General features: G+C 48.8%; 1 long non-coding RNA gene across 1 annotated transcript; it reads right to left on the bottom strand.

The window, feature by feature from the left end:
- Positions 1 to 8,741: 8,741 nt before the first annotated feature.
- Positions 8,742 to 12,357, bottom strand: LOC127785656 (uncharacterized). Its single transcript, XR_008019815.1, has 3 exons — positions 12,223 to 12,357; positions 10,746 to 10,870; positions 8,742 to 9,209 (listed from the first exon to the last, which is right to left on the bottom strand). It is a non-coding gene; the product is annotated as an uncharacterized LOC127785656 (long non-coding RNA).
- Positions 12,358 to 12,459: the final 102 nt, after the last annotated feature.

The following is a 12,459-nucleotide window of genomic DNA, read 5'->3' as shown; positions in this document are numbered from 1 at the left end:
CACGGGGAATAAGCTTGCAGAGTTATACATGGCCAGAGTGGTATGTTTGCATGGCGTTCCTAAGAAGATAGTGTCAGATAGAGGTAGCCAGTTTACTTCGAAGTTTTGGCAGAAATTACAAGTAGAAATGGGTACCCGTTTGAATTTCAGTACCGCTTATCACCCTCAAACAGATGGTCAGACGGAAAGAGTAAACCAAATTTTAGAAGATATGTTGAGAGCCTGTGTTCTAGATTTTGGTGGAAGTTGGGATAAGAATTTGCCGTACGCGGAATTCTCATATAACAACAGTTATCAAGCTAGTTTGCAAATGGCTCCGTATGAAGCATTATATGGCCGAAAGTGCCGTACGCCGCTCCTTTGGGATCAAACCGATGAACGTCAAGTTTTTGGGACAGACATATTGCGAGAGGCAGAAGAAAAAGTGAGGATTATCCAAGAAAGGTTGCGCGTTGCTCAGTCACGTCAGAAGAGCTATGCCGACAATCGTCGCAGAGATTTGGCTTTCGAAGAAGGAGATTATGTATACCTTCGGGTTACGCCGTTACGAGGTGTTCATCGTTTCCAAACCAAAGGGAAATTGGCACCGCGTTTCGTGGGACCTTTTAAGATTGCGAGTCGAAGAGGTGAGGTAGCTTATCAGTTAGAGTTGCCTCCGTCAATGGCGGGAATACATGACGTGTTCCACGTGTCTCAGTTGAAGAAATGTTTACGTGTACCTACGGAGGAAGCAGATCCTGATCGTATAGAGCTTCAAGAAGATTTAACTTATGTTGAGAAGCCAGTCAGAATCTTGGAAGTAAGCGAGAGGAATACCAGGAATCGCGTTATACGGTTCTGCAAGGTTCAGTGGAGCAATCATTCAGAAGAAGAAGCCACTTGGGAGCGAGAAGATGAATTGAAGTCAGCTCATCCTCATCTCTTCGCCAGTTCTTCTGAATCTCGAGGACGAGATTCCGTTTAAGGGGGGTAGGTTTGTCACGCCCTAAAAATCGTCTAATGTAAAAATACATTGTTTAAATCATTCTTTAGAAATTAAATTAAAAGCCTACAAGCTAAACTCTAATAATCTAGGAAAATTTTCAACATAAAAAGGAGCTAGATAAAATTTTATTAAATACTTTGCTTGTTCCTCTATTTTCTAGAATTTTCTGGGAATTATTTGAGCAAGGGAAGTATTTTTAATAATTGGAACAATATTTCACAAAATATTTTAATTAAAAAGTTCAAAAAAACCCTTCCTTAAGTTGTTGGGCCGTTTCTGGCCCAACACTCCCTCTCTCCCGCGCGGCAAAGCCGGCCCAGCCCGCCACCACCGCCCCTCCCTCACGTGGAGGCCGACAGGTGGGGCCCACCTGTCGGTGGTGTCTCCTACCTCCGGCCGGCTGCAAGCCGAGCCCGAGCCGGCCGAGCCGCCGCCTTCCGCCTCTGATTCCGCCCCGATCTCTCCACCCCGAGTCCGGGTTTTTGAGGGGTTTTTATCCCCACATCTTCCTCTATCTTTCCCCTCAAGAATCGGAGCAAGAGGTTGAGTATTTTGCCCGAATTGAACTCGTTTTCGAGTTTATCTCCAAAACCGAGTTTTTGATTTCCCGAAGCGATTTCTTGCGGGAGGAGTCCGATCTCTTCAATCCAAGGCTATAAATAGGACCCCCTAGTCCTCCTCTTCCGTTTGCCCCCTCTCCCGTGGTCTCTCGTGCCTTGTAGCGCCGTCGCCACCCGCCTCAACCCGCCGTCGCCGCCGGTCATCCTCCATCCGCGCCGCGCCGCCGCCTCCGCCGTCGCCGTCGCTTGCCGTCGCTGCCGCTGGTTTCGCCAAGAGGTGGGGAAGCTCGGCCGCCTCCTCCCCTTCGCCGCCGGCCGCCGTAGCCTCGTCGCCGCCGGTCAACCCGAGCCGCCGCCGCCGCCTTCTCGACGCCGGCTAAGGTCGGTGGTCGTTCGGTGTGTTGGTAAGTACCGTTGCGTTCGTCTCGTCGTCCTCTACGTGTACATGTCCTCCAAATTCGCAGCCGACCACCCTAGCTTCGGCGAGGGTGCAAACCGAGCCGGCCACCATTGATGATGTCATCATGACATCATCATCTTTTCTTTTTCCCGTTTTTCTAATAGATTAAATCTTTGGAAAATCATAACTAAATAACCGTAGATCCGTTTCAGGTGGTTCAAGTTGCTAAATTTTTCTAAAATCAATATCTACATGTTAAAAATATCCACATGTACTGTTTATGCTTGTTTTTGTACTGTTTTGTTGATTTTTGTTTAATTGCTTTAGTTTCCGACGTTCCGGAGGAGAGCGTTTCCGTTGAGGAAGGGTCCGAAGCGTTTGTGGAGGCCCAAGGCAAGTCACACAGATCCTAAACAACCCTTTGAGCATGTTGAACCCATTTAAAGCTATTATTTTATTTCAACTTATGCATTATTTTCGAATGTCATCGGGTGGTGAACCTTTTCCCCAATTAATTAATGGCCAAAGATGATCTTATTTTCCTATGAGTTATAATGTGATTAGCATGAACCTTATATATTGGATTGGTTCAGCTAAATGCCATATGTATGTTTGCTTAGCCATGCTTAGAAACATTAGCTAACTAAAGGGGTTAAATATAAATTATATAATTATTCTTGTTAATTATGGTTACATTAAATGGTAACTCACGATGGTTAATCGTGTGATGTTAATTAATTGCTAATTAAAACCTGGTTAAGGTGGGTTGTGAGCATATGGTTTTGATGGTTGTGCTCATGACAATTAAGGACCGGTTCGCGAGCTACTGTTGTGAAACATTTATCGTGCCAACCACAAGCTAGCGTGGGCAACGGCTTTATCTTTTGTATAGCATGATTCATTATAGTGTGCCAGACTGTGAAGCGGCGAGAAGTCCGTGGGGGTCGCTGGGGAGTCCATTGCCTCTGGTTTTGAGGGGGAGATTATGATCCAGGAACGGTGCACTGTGGTGAGTTGTGTTGTGCAAGAGGTATTGTCACAGTTCCTTTCCGAGGTACCGTGGTGGTACTAAGGCGCATGGTAACATGTTGTGGGATTGTGTCTTGTGGGTACAGTGGTACACCTCTGATCAGAGTTTAATCTATTCGAATAGCCGTACCCGCGGTTATGGGTGAGTTGAGCAATGTTTTTCGTGATTAGTCTCATATTACACATTAAATGGTAACGGTGTTAGTTAATGTAACTCCTAGTTTGGAATGGTATATTCCTAGTTTGGAGGTTTAATTTGTTCAACTGGGGTTGGTTGTTCAAATGAGGTTGGGCCTATGCAACACGGGTGTGTTGTATGGTGTTTATTTAATATTGATTAATTATACAACTGTTTCACTATTCTCTAAAATATTTGTTAAATGCTGTTATGCAAATGAGCTATATTATGCCATCCTTTGTTATCCTGTGCACTTGCATATTTGCTGTGTGGCTTGTTGAGTATGTCATATGCTCATTCTTGCAATATTCAATCATCAGAAGAGGAGTATTTTAGCGAAGGTGATGATCTGGAGGATTGAGCTTGTTCTGGTTAAGATGCCTGTGGAGTGGAGTCGCCATAGCTGTTCCGTAGTTTGTTATAGTTTTATTTTTTCCGCTGCATAGAATGTTATTCTTTGAGAGGAACTATCTACCTCTGTGATAATTTATTATTTGCGAATATTAAATAGTTATTTATTTGTACTCTATTATCAATTTGTTATTGTGTGCCTCGGTTGATTCCTGGACGAGGGTTTAACACACATGTAAGCGTTTGGAATTTTGGATAGAAATTCCGGGCGTGACAATTAATTAATCGGGAAAGGCTCACCACCCGATGACATTCGAAAATAATGCATAAGTTGAAATAAAACATTAGCTTTAAACAGGTTCAACATGCTCAAAGGGTTGTTTGGGATCTGTGTGACTTGCCTTGATCTTCCGCAAACACTTTTGAACCTTCCTCAACGAAAACGCTCTCCTCCGGAACATCGGAAACTAAAGCGAAAGAACAAAATCAACAAAACAGTACAAAAACAAGCAAAAACAGTATATGTGGATATTTTTAACATGTAGATCTTGATTTTAGATGAATTTAGCAACTTGAACCACTCGAATCCGAGTTACGATGATTTAGTTATGAATTTCCGAAGATTTAATCTATTAAAAAAAACTGAAAAAGAGGAGATGATGACGTCATCGACGGCAGCCACGGCACGGGTGGCGACCTCGCCGGAGCTAGGGCGGCCGGCTGCGGATTTGGAAGGCATGCACACGTAGAGAACGACGAGACGAACGCAACGGTGCTCACCAACAAGTCTAACGACGGACGACGATGGCCGGCGGCGAGATGAACGGCGGCGGCGGCTCGGACCTCGCCGGCGGCGAAGCTCCGGTGGTCTGCGGCTAAGGGGGATGGGCGGCCGGGCTTCCCCTCACCACGGCGCACCTCTTGGCGGCGGCGGCAAGCGGCGGTGACGTCAGAGGCGGCGGCGCGACACGGCCGGAGGTGGCCGGCGGGGACGGCAAAGCTAGCTGTGGCGGCGCGACGGCTACGAGGCACGGGAGAGGACGGAAGATGGGGCAAACGAAAGAGGACTAGGGGGTCCTATTTATAGCCTTGAATCGAAGAGATCGGACTCCTCCCGCAAGAAATCGGCTCGGGAAATCAAAAACTCGGTTTTGGAGATAAACTCGAAAACGAGTTCGATTCGGATAAGATACTCAACGATTAGCTCCGATTTTTGGGGGTAAAGATAGAGGAGAACGAGAGGATCAAAACCCCTCAAACAATCGGAAGAAAAGGGGAGAGATTGAGGAGGAAACGGCGCGGCAAAGCGGCTCGGCATGGCAGCCAACTCGGCTCGGCCGGCGGCTGGAGCTTGAAGACGCACTGTAGCGACAGGGAGGTAAACTAGACTTTTGGCTGGGCTTCTACTTCCAAGGACTGATTAAAGGAGGGACAAAAAGCAGACTTCGGGAAAGAGAGGGAAAGGACTGCAGGCTGAGAGGAGACTGGGCCGAGAGTGAGAGGACTTTTCCTAATTCGGCCCGAAAAGGAAAAGGTGAATTTTAATTACTTTTCCAATTAAATTAATCACTGAAATGATATTTGAATTGTTAAAAATACTTATATTGCTCAAATAATTTCAAGAAAAATCTTGAAAATACTTGGACCCTCAAAGTACTTAAAAAAATTACAATCAGACCATTTAATGATTAATTTAATATGTGGATAATTACTGAAATGTTCTTTGTATGATTAAAAGGAATTGAGCTCCGAAAAATCCGAGAAAATTCCAGAGAGTATAATTAACCATGGAGAATTTAATAAAAATTAAATCCATCCATGCCTTATATTTAGGAAATTTTATTTCCCACATTTAACTTCACTTGTAAATTAATGAACATTTAATATAAATTCTAATAATAATTTATTAAATACTTTATAAATCCTAAGACGAAAATCAGGATGTGACACCTTTTCCGCTTTTTCTGTGAACTCCGGTGGATGGAGCCCAATCGGGTTTCAGGATGTTGCGGATTCCGCCTTCGTGATGGCATGAAGGCGAAGTACATCCCTCTCCAATGCCACTCATCTCGGAGCCAATGGAGATTGAGATGGTTCTACCTCGAGATAAAAGAACTCGACCCGGTTCTTGTCGTGCCCGAGGTCCAACCGGAGCGTTCCGAGGACTGGACCTCGAAACCCCCGATTACACCCTCCCTACAAGCCTTTGTCGATGCCGTGAGTGACCTTCGGGAACAAGGGCTGACCGGCTACGAAGTCGTTAAAGATTTCGTTAGCCGTCGGATCTAGCCTCTGCAGGCCTGTGCTCACCCCGCATTCGACTACACGGGAGCGGAGGATATAACTCGAATCTCTTCGCGGGGTATTCATCTTTATATTGTGATCTTCCTCCTGTTTTTGATGATGACTTTGAGGCCGAAGCCTAACTCATCCTCTTGTATATTTATTTCAGGTCTTTCTGCCGACATCGTGATGCAGCGGGTGAAGGAGGTCTTGATCAGCACTGCCTCCACGGCCGACGAACCGCCGGCCCCGCTCTGCGACAAGTTGGCAGCCGAGAAGGCGGCCGCTATCAATGTAAGCGAGAACCGGGGGACCTTGTGTTTTTATTCTTTTAAAGAGCCAAAGTAACTTCAACTCCTGTAGGCCTTGCCATTGACGGATGTTGTCGGTCCTCTTGTTGACCACCAGGCCTTCGCCTCGCTCAAGGACAAGGTCGCCGACGAGGTTGCCAACATTTCCTCTGTTCCCGCCATCGCAGGAGGCAGCGGGACCAAGCGAAAGCCCTGGGCGAGGTCGAGCGCTCCTTCTAGTTCTCGGCAGAAGTCTGCCGGCTCCGAGGTAAAGCGCACCGTTGTCGCCCTTTTTTCTTGATATGTTGGAATGAGGTCATAATTCGCCATCTTACGCAGGACTTGGGCAGCCTCGCTCCTCCTCCGAAGAGGAGGGTGTTAAAGCTGCCCGCTGGCAAGTAAGTGAAACTCTTGACCCACTCCATTGTCGCATTGTTGATCTTTGCTAATTATATCCTCTGACCTTGACAGGAAAGCATTGGCAGTCTCCATGCAAAGCGGGAGTGAGACGGTGATGAGTGGATCTCCCGCCGCTATCATTCCGTGGAGGTCGCCCCTGTTGTCGCTGAGCCCGTGGGGCCTACCACCGCTCCTGTGGCCGCGTCGCCGCCCGAAGTGGCCAATTGGTCCGATATAGTGGCCGAATGCCACCGCCTTCTCGAGAGCACTTCTCGGGCGGTGGGAGCCCAGATGGACCATGTGGTGGCCCGCGGGACGGCAGCGGACGGAAGGGTGGTTCAACTGGAGGCGCAACTCGAGGTTGCCCATGAAGATCTTCATAAGATGAAGGAAATCGTGGCCTGCAACGAGATGCAACACCAGGGCCTGGAGAAGAAGATGAACGATACACATGACATCCTCTTCTCCCTCCGTAACTCCCTCCGCAGGGAGCTTCACCGGCCTGCATCAACTGGCGTTGTCGTGCGGCATGGAGTCCTCCATCCCGACACATCCCGACGAGACGTCCCTGACATCGGCGTTGTCGGAGCTGGCGGGCGAGATGGAGGCCATCCCATCGTGGCACGCTGCCCATGTTGCGGAGGAGATCTCCAATGGAATCCACACGGGGGCATTTTACGTCCTCGCGTGCGTGAAGCTAGCTCTCCCTGGCGTCGACCTCAAGGAGATCTTGTCGAAGGGGCTGCCGATGCCACGCGGGAGAACGTGAAGTCCAGCGTGTCGGATCTCGGGGAAAGCATCCTCCCCTTTACAAGGAGTAAACTTTCTCCGTCTTGTATTGTGATTTTTGTACAAACACTTTTGTTGTCTTATGGGCGGAGCGACTTCCTTTACTTCGCACCATTTGTTGATTTGCCGCGTTTCTTTGTCTTTCATAGCTGCGTAGATTCCGAGGACGTCCAGCAAGGCGGATGTCCTGATGTCGTGAGGATCGACCTACCTTCCATTGTTAACGATGGGGAGGTGGGTATGACCTCTGGCCCGTCTAACCCGGGTGTGGTCGCATTCCCTCTCGAGAACTCGGGTGCGATGTCATAGAGAAGTTCGTCTAACCCGGGTGTGGTCGCATTCCCTCGCGAGAACTCGGGTGCGATGTCATAGAGAAGTTCCTCTTTTAAACTTGTTGTTTTGTTTAAAAGGCAGCATCCCTTACATCCTCTCCCCTTTGTAGATCTCGACAACGTCCTCGCTGAACGAGATAGGCGTATCGTGTACTGGAGGACGAAGTTCGAGGTCGCCGAACTCGAGCGGTCGCTCATGGTCGTGAAGGACTAGGCTGTGGAGGCTCTCCGGGGCCGCGAGGTTTGGCTAAACTTGTACCTTAAGAGCTGCTGCAGTGCCATGGCCGACGTTTGTCGTCAGCTAAAGGTTGATCGCGCGGAGCCCGAGGAGAGTACGGCGGGCTACTTGTCCTGGATGAGGGGGGCATGTGCTCAGCTTGAGGGCATAGGACAGCGGATCGACATCAGCCTCAAAGAGGAATGTCGTCGCGCCAGCCGTTACGCTGGAGGTCACATCCTCACCTATATTCAAGATCGCCGCTCGCAGATGGATCTCGGGTTCCTGCGTGGGGGTTTTCGCCGTTCGCGGTTATCGGCGGATGAGGTCGACCGACTGGCACGATCCCTTGCTCCTCTAGCCGAGGAGGTTTTTGCTTCCATCAACTGGCAATGGCCGTCGTGGTAGGCTTTAGTCCCTGTAAAAGAAACATGTAGCAAGAATTTGTAATATACTGTTATCTTTATTAAGGTTTTGTAATTAAAGCAGAAACCTATCTAGTGAAAATGCTTAAACAGGTTATGCTGTGAACGAGTACTACTCTTTTTATAGGCTGCCTTTTTCCCATTATTGAGTAAGGTACTCTCCCTAGCCCCCAGCCTTGTCCTCGATGAGGTCTGCTCTCGGAGGGGAAGGCTCGATGACTCGTAACTTGCCTATCTAAAATTGCGATTTTGCCTAGCCCCCAGCTGTGAAGTTTGAAAAACCAATTTCCGATTACACGGCTTAGCTAATACACCTTTTGAGCACTCTTACATGACCAGGTCTTACATGGTCGTTCGGCTCTTCGAATCCGACAAGACCTTATCTGCTCTGGGTGTCCCCAGCCAAAATTCCCGTAGGTTTCTCGGAGGCTTGTCGAAATGGCGTAAAGGGTCGGTAGGTTCGATTTTAAGAGTAGGTGTTATCATGGTAAGGGATCTCTAGGTAAGGCTCTGCTGTATTTCATGAGGAAATCAAAATACCTTTGGGTAATGGATTTGCACATATTTGGGATACATTGATTTTATACATAGAATTTACGTAACTGATCAATGTTCCAGGAGTTGGATAACTCGCGGTCATCGCCATCTGCAATTTTGAACGCGCCTGGTCGCAGTACTTGTACCACCGTGTATGGTCCTTCCCACTTAGGCAAGAGTTTGTTGCGCCTTGCCTGGTTTTGAACTCGTCGGAGGACGTAATCGCCGATGGTGAGTGTGTGAGCTCTGATGCGCTTCTCATGATATCGGCGTAGGGCCTGCTGGTATGTGGCTGCTCGAATGGCAACTCGTTCACGATGTTCCTCGAGAAGGTTCACATCGTCACTTCGCCGTTTGTCCTGTTCCTCGTCAGTATACTTCTGTACGCGTGTACGGTTATATACACCGGGAATCCCATCTGTTATACAGTACCACTCCCTGTATCAGAAGATGGTACACACATAGCACAGTATAATATCACAACTGACATTGTTTACAGGTGTTTCTACAATAATAATACAAGGGTAACCTCATTGGGTCCCGAAATAGACCAAGCATGGTCACTTACAAAACAAAATACCAAAGTACTAGATAGAACAGCGGAAGCGAAGCAGCGGTGGTCCATCGAACTCCACAAGCAACGACTGGTGAACCTATGGTCCCTAATCCATCATCTTCGACACGCACTTGATAGCAGCATGGCATGAATATAATCGACTCCAACTCATTTCTAAAAGATTTAATTAAGTAAGGGTGAGTACATACGTACTCAGCAAGCCACTACTACAAAATGAATCTAATGCACACAGAGGTTCAAGTATGGCTTGGTTTATTTGCATAAAGCTAGTTTTCACAATTCATTTCACAAACCTATTGACCTAGCAGTTTTAACTGAAAAACAACATTGTTGTTGAAGTTGTAATTATCCAGGGTTCATCCACCTCTCCAAGCCCCGCTTGGTTCGGTTTACCCTCACATTTCATCCTATACCAACTCTACTATACTAACCTTCTCACTCTTTGGGCAAGTTTCTCATGTCTCTCATATCTACTCTAAGTAGTATTAAAATCTATGAGTCTAGTCAAGGGTAGTACAGGTACCGGCGCTCATTAACCGCGAGCACGGCTATTCGAATAGTTTAATTTACTCACACTGCAGTGGATGTACGCTTTTAATCCCACACTCCATGACGCACCCAACACATGAGACTTGTCACGGCTCGGTTTTTCAGTTACCCTTGCATGGCGGCACCCGCTCCAAGAACTATGAATCCCCATTGCACCCCCGGTGCCACATTCCTACCTCGAGCCGGTTGTGAGGGGAGTCCTGGCGCTCCCGAGATCAGAGATTACATTATACATATATATAGTTTTGACGTCATTAAACCACATACTTCCACATTTCCATACCAATGTCCAGAACCTACCATGTCTGGGGTGCCACCCCACGAGAATAACCTAGTCCACCGGGTCTAACCCCACTCAAGAAGTGTGGTCGTACTCGGTTCGTTTCCTGCTTAGCTTCTTGACTCGGTCCTTAACTGACCGGGGTCAGCGGCTTACCGTTCCCAGAACCACCCATATTCTATTCGTGTCGTCCCAGTCGAAATAGTTTTGTTGTATTAAGTTTTGGTTTTCGCAGAAGGTTTGTGTATGGCGGGTGGCGCTCATGTCTCCACCCACAAATCATCAATCACTCACATCGAGTGATCTCACATCCATAATCATCTAGCATAAATATGGAGTGTACGTATGTCTACCATAGCATTATTAAGCATCGTCAATAATTGACCGCATATAAATAAATGACTCAGGTAATCAAAGGCATACAACATGTATAAAGGTAATCAATATCAAGGGTAGGCATAATCAAGCATAGGTACGCAATTTATAAATAGCATGCAATTTATTTGTAAAACAACACATTTGTAAACATAGGATCGATATGTTCAAGGATGGGAGCGTAGTGACTTGCCTTGCTATTGGTTCTAATGTCTTCGAGATATCCGCAACAGTTAGATAATTAGAATATCCACGACTGAAGAATACCCAGAATAATCACGCTCGATAAACGGCCAAAGAAACCACACACAATCCTAAAAGAAGTAAAATAAAGCAACATTCAATGCAACTAATGGTGCCATTAAATATATCTCGATTTTAGAGAGATTATGGAAGTTGAATGGAGTCAATCGGAGTTACGGTTGGAAAGATATGGGTTTTCGAAGTTGGAAGAGTTTATAAACCGAAGGGGAGCTGCTCCTCGGGTTGGGGACGGGTTATAGACTTTCAGAGAGGGCTCTGGGTTGCAAATGGGATGTATTATGGACTTTAGTGTATGAGTAGGCCGATGGTGGGCTCTGGGGGATAATTTATAGACTTCTGTGGTACATGGGTTCTCTGGGTTTGGCCGAGGGAGTAGAGGGATCTAATGTAGACTTATATGGAGGAATGAAAGATCTAGAACATGGGGTCCACATGTAAGTGACTCATATCTCTAAAAGATGGTTTAACAGGAATTAATCCGGGATGGGTCCACGTGTCACTGGGATTATTTGAGAGGGATTAGGAGTGTCATACTGTGCATGAGGGATTAGATGAGGTGGGGCCCGCATGGGTCCCATATGTAAGTGTCATCTCCCCTTATTCCTTCTTTTTGTCTCTCTCTTATCCGTTTCTCTTCTCTCCTTCTCGATCTCTCCTCTCGTTTTCTCCTCACGCGCGACTGAGAGAGGGAGCGAGGGCGGCGATGGGGAGGCGGCCTGGCTAGGGCGCTAGGCGACGGGGCGGCGCGGCCGTGGGCGACGGTGTCCGACGGCGCCCGGAGGGAAGGCGACATGGCGGCTGGGCGGCGGGGAAGTGGGGAGGGCCGGCGGCCAAGAGGGGAGGAGGGGCCGGCGGCTGGGTGACGGCGGCGGCCTGGCACGGTTGGCGGGTGGTGAGGGAGGGAGGGAAGGCCGGCGGTGGGGAGATGGAGACCGGCAGCGGTGGGGATGGTTGAGAGGGCGGCAGCGGTGGGTAATGGAGAGGAGGCCGAGGAAGAAGCTCGGCGGCGGGGCGGGAGGATGTCGGGGTCGGCGCGCGCTACGGAGGCGGCGTCGGCCGGACTCGTGAATGGTGGGCGCGACGATGATGCCGCGCGTATGGCGCGGATGACAGCACGGCCACTCGGCGGCGTCCTGGGCGAGGCCAAGACGTCGGTGGGGCAGCGGCCGGGCGTGTCGGCGCAGGCGACGGCCTGGCGACGGCGCGGCCGGGCGCGTCGGATGGGGGACGGTGCGCGGACCGGCTACGCGTCGGCCACGCAAGGAGGTGGCGACGGAGCGCACGATGGTGGCACCGCGCCGGGACAGCGACAAGCGAATGGAAAAACAGAGAGAAGGCGATCGACAACACTAAGGGACGATAATGGGAAGGAGGGCAAGGAAGGGAAGGAGGAGATGCTCACACTGCGGCAGCCGAGTAGCGGCACACTGTGCGTGGTCGACGGGCGTCGACGATCGGCTCGCGGATCATCCTAGGCTTGCTGTTCGTCCTCGCACACCACGTGTTCGATCGTCGGTAACAAGCGAACACACAGTGTTAGGGGATAAATGTCAGCGGGTTAGTGCAAGGTAAGAGTTAGGGAGTTAGAAGTTAGCGAAACGGAAAGTGGAAGAGTCAGTGAAACAGAAAGTAAAGGGTT

The sequence above is a fragment of the Oryza glaberrima genome, chromosome 10, assembly GCF_000147395.1.
Source record: "Oryza glaberrima chromosome 10, OglaRS2, whole genome shotgun sequence".
In the NCBI taxonomy this organism is placed as follows: domain Eukaryota; kingdom Viridiplantae; phylum Streptophyta; class Magnoliopsida; order Poales; family Poaceae; genus Oryza; species Oryza glaberrima.
The sequence above is the reverse complement of the archived record's forward strand: the minus strand, read 5'-3'. Positions and strand labels throughout refer to the sequence as shown.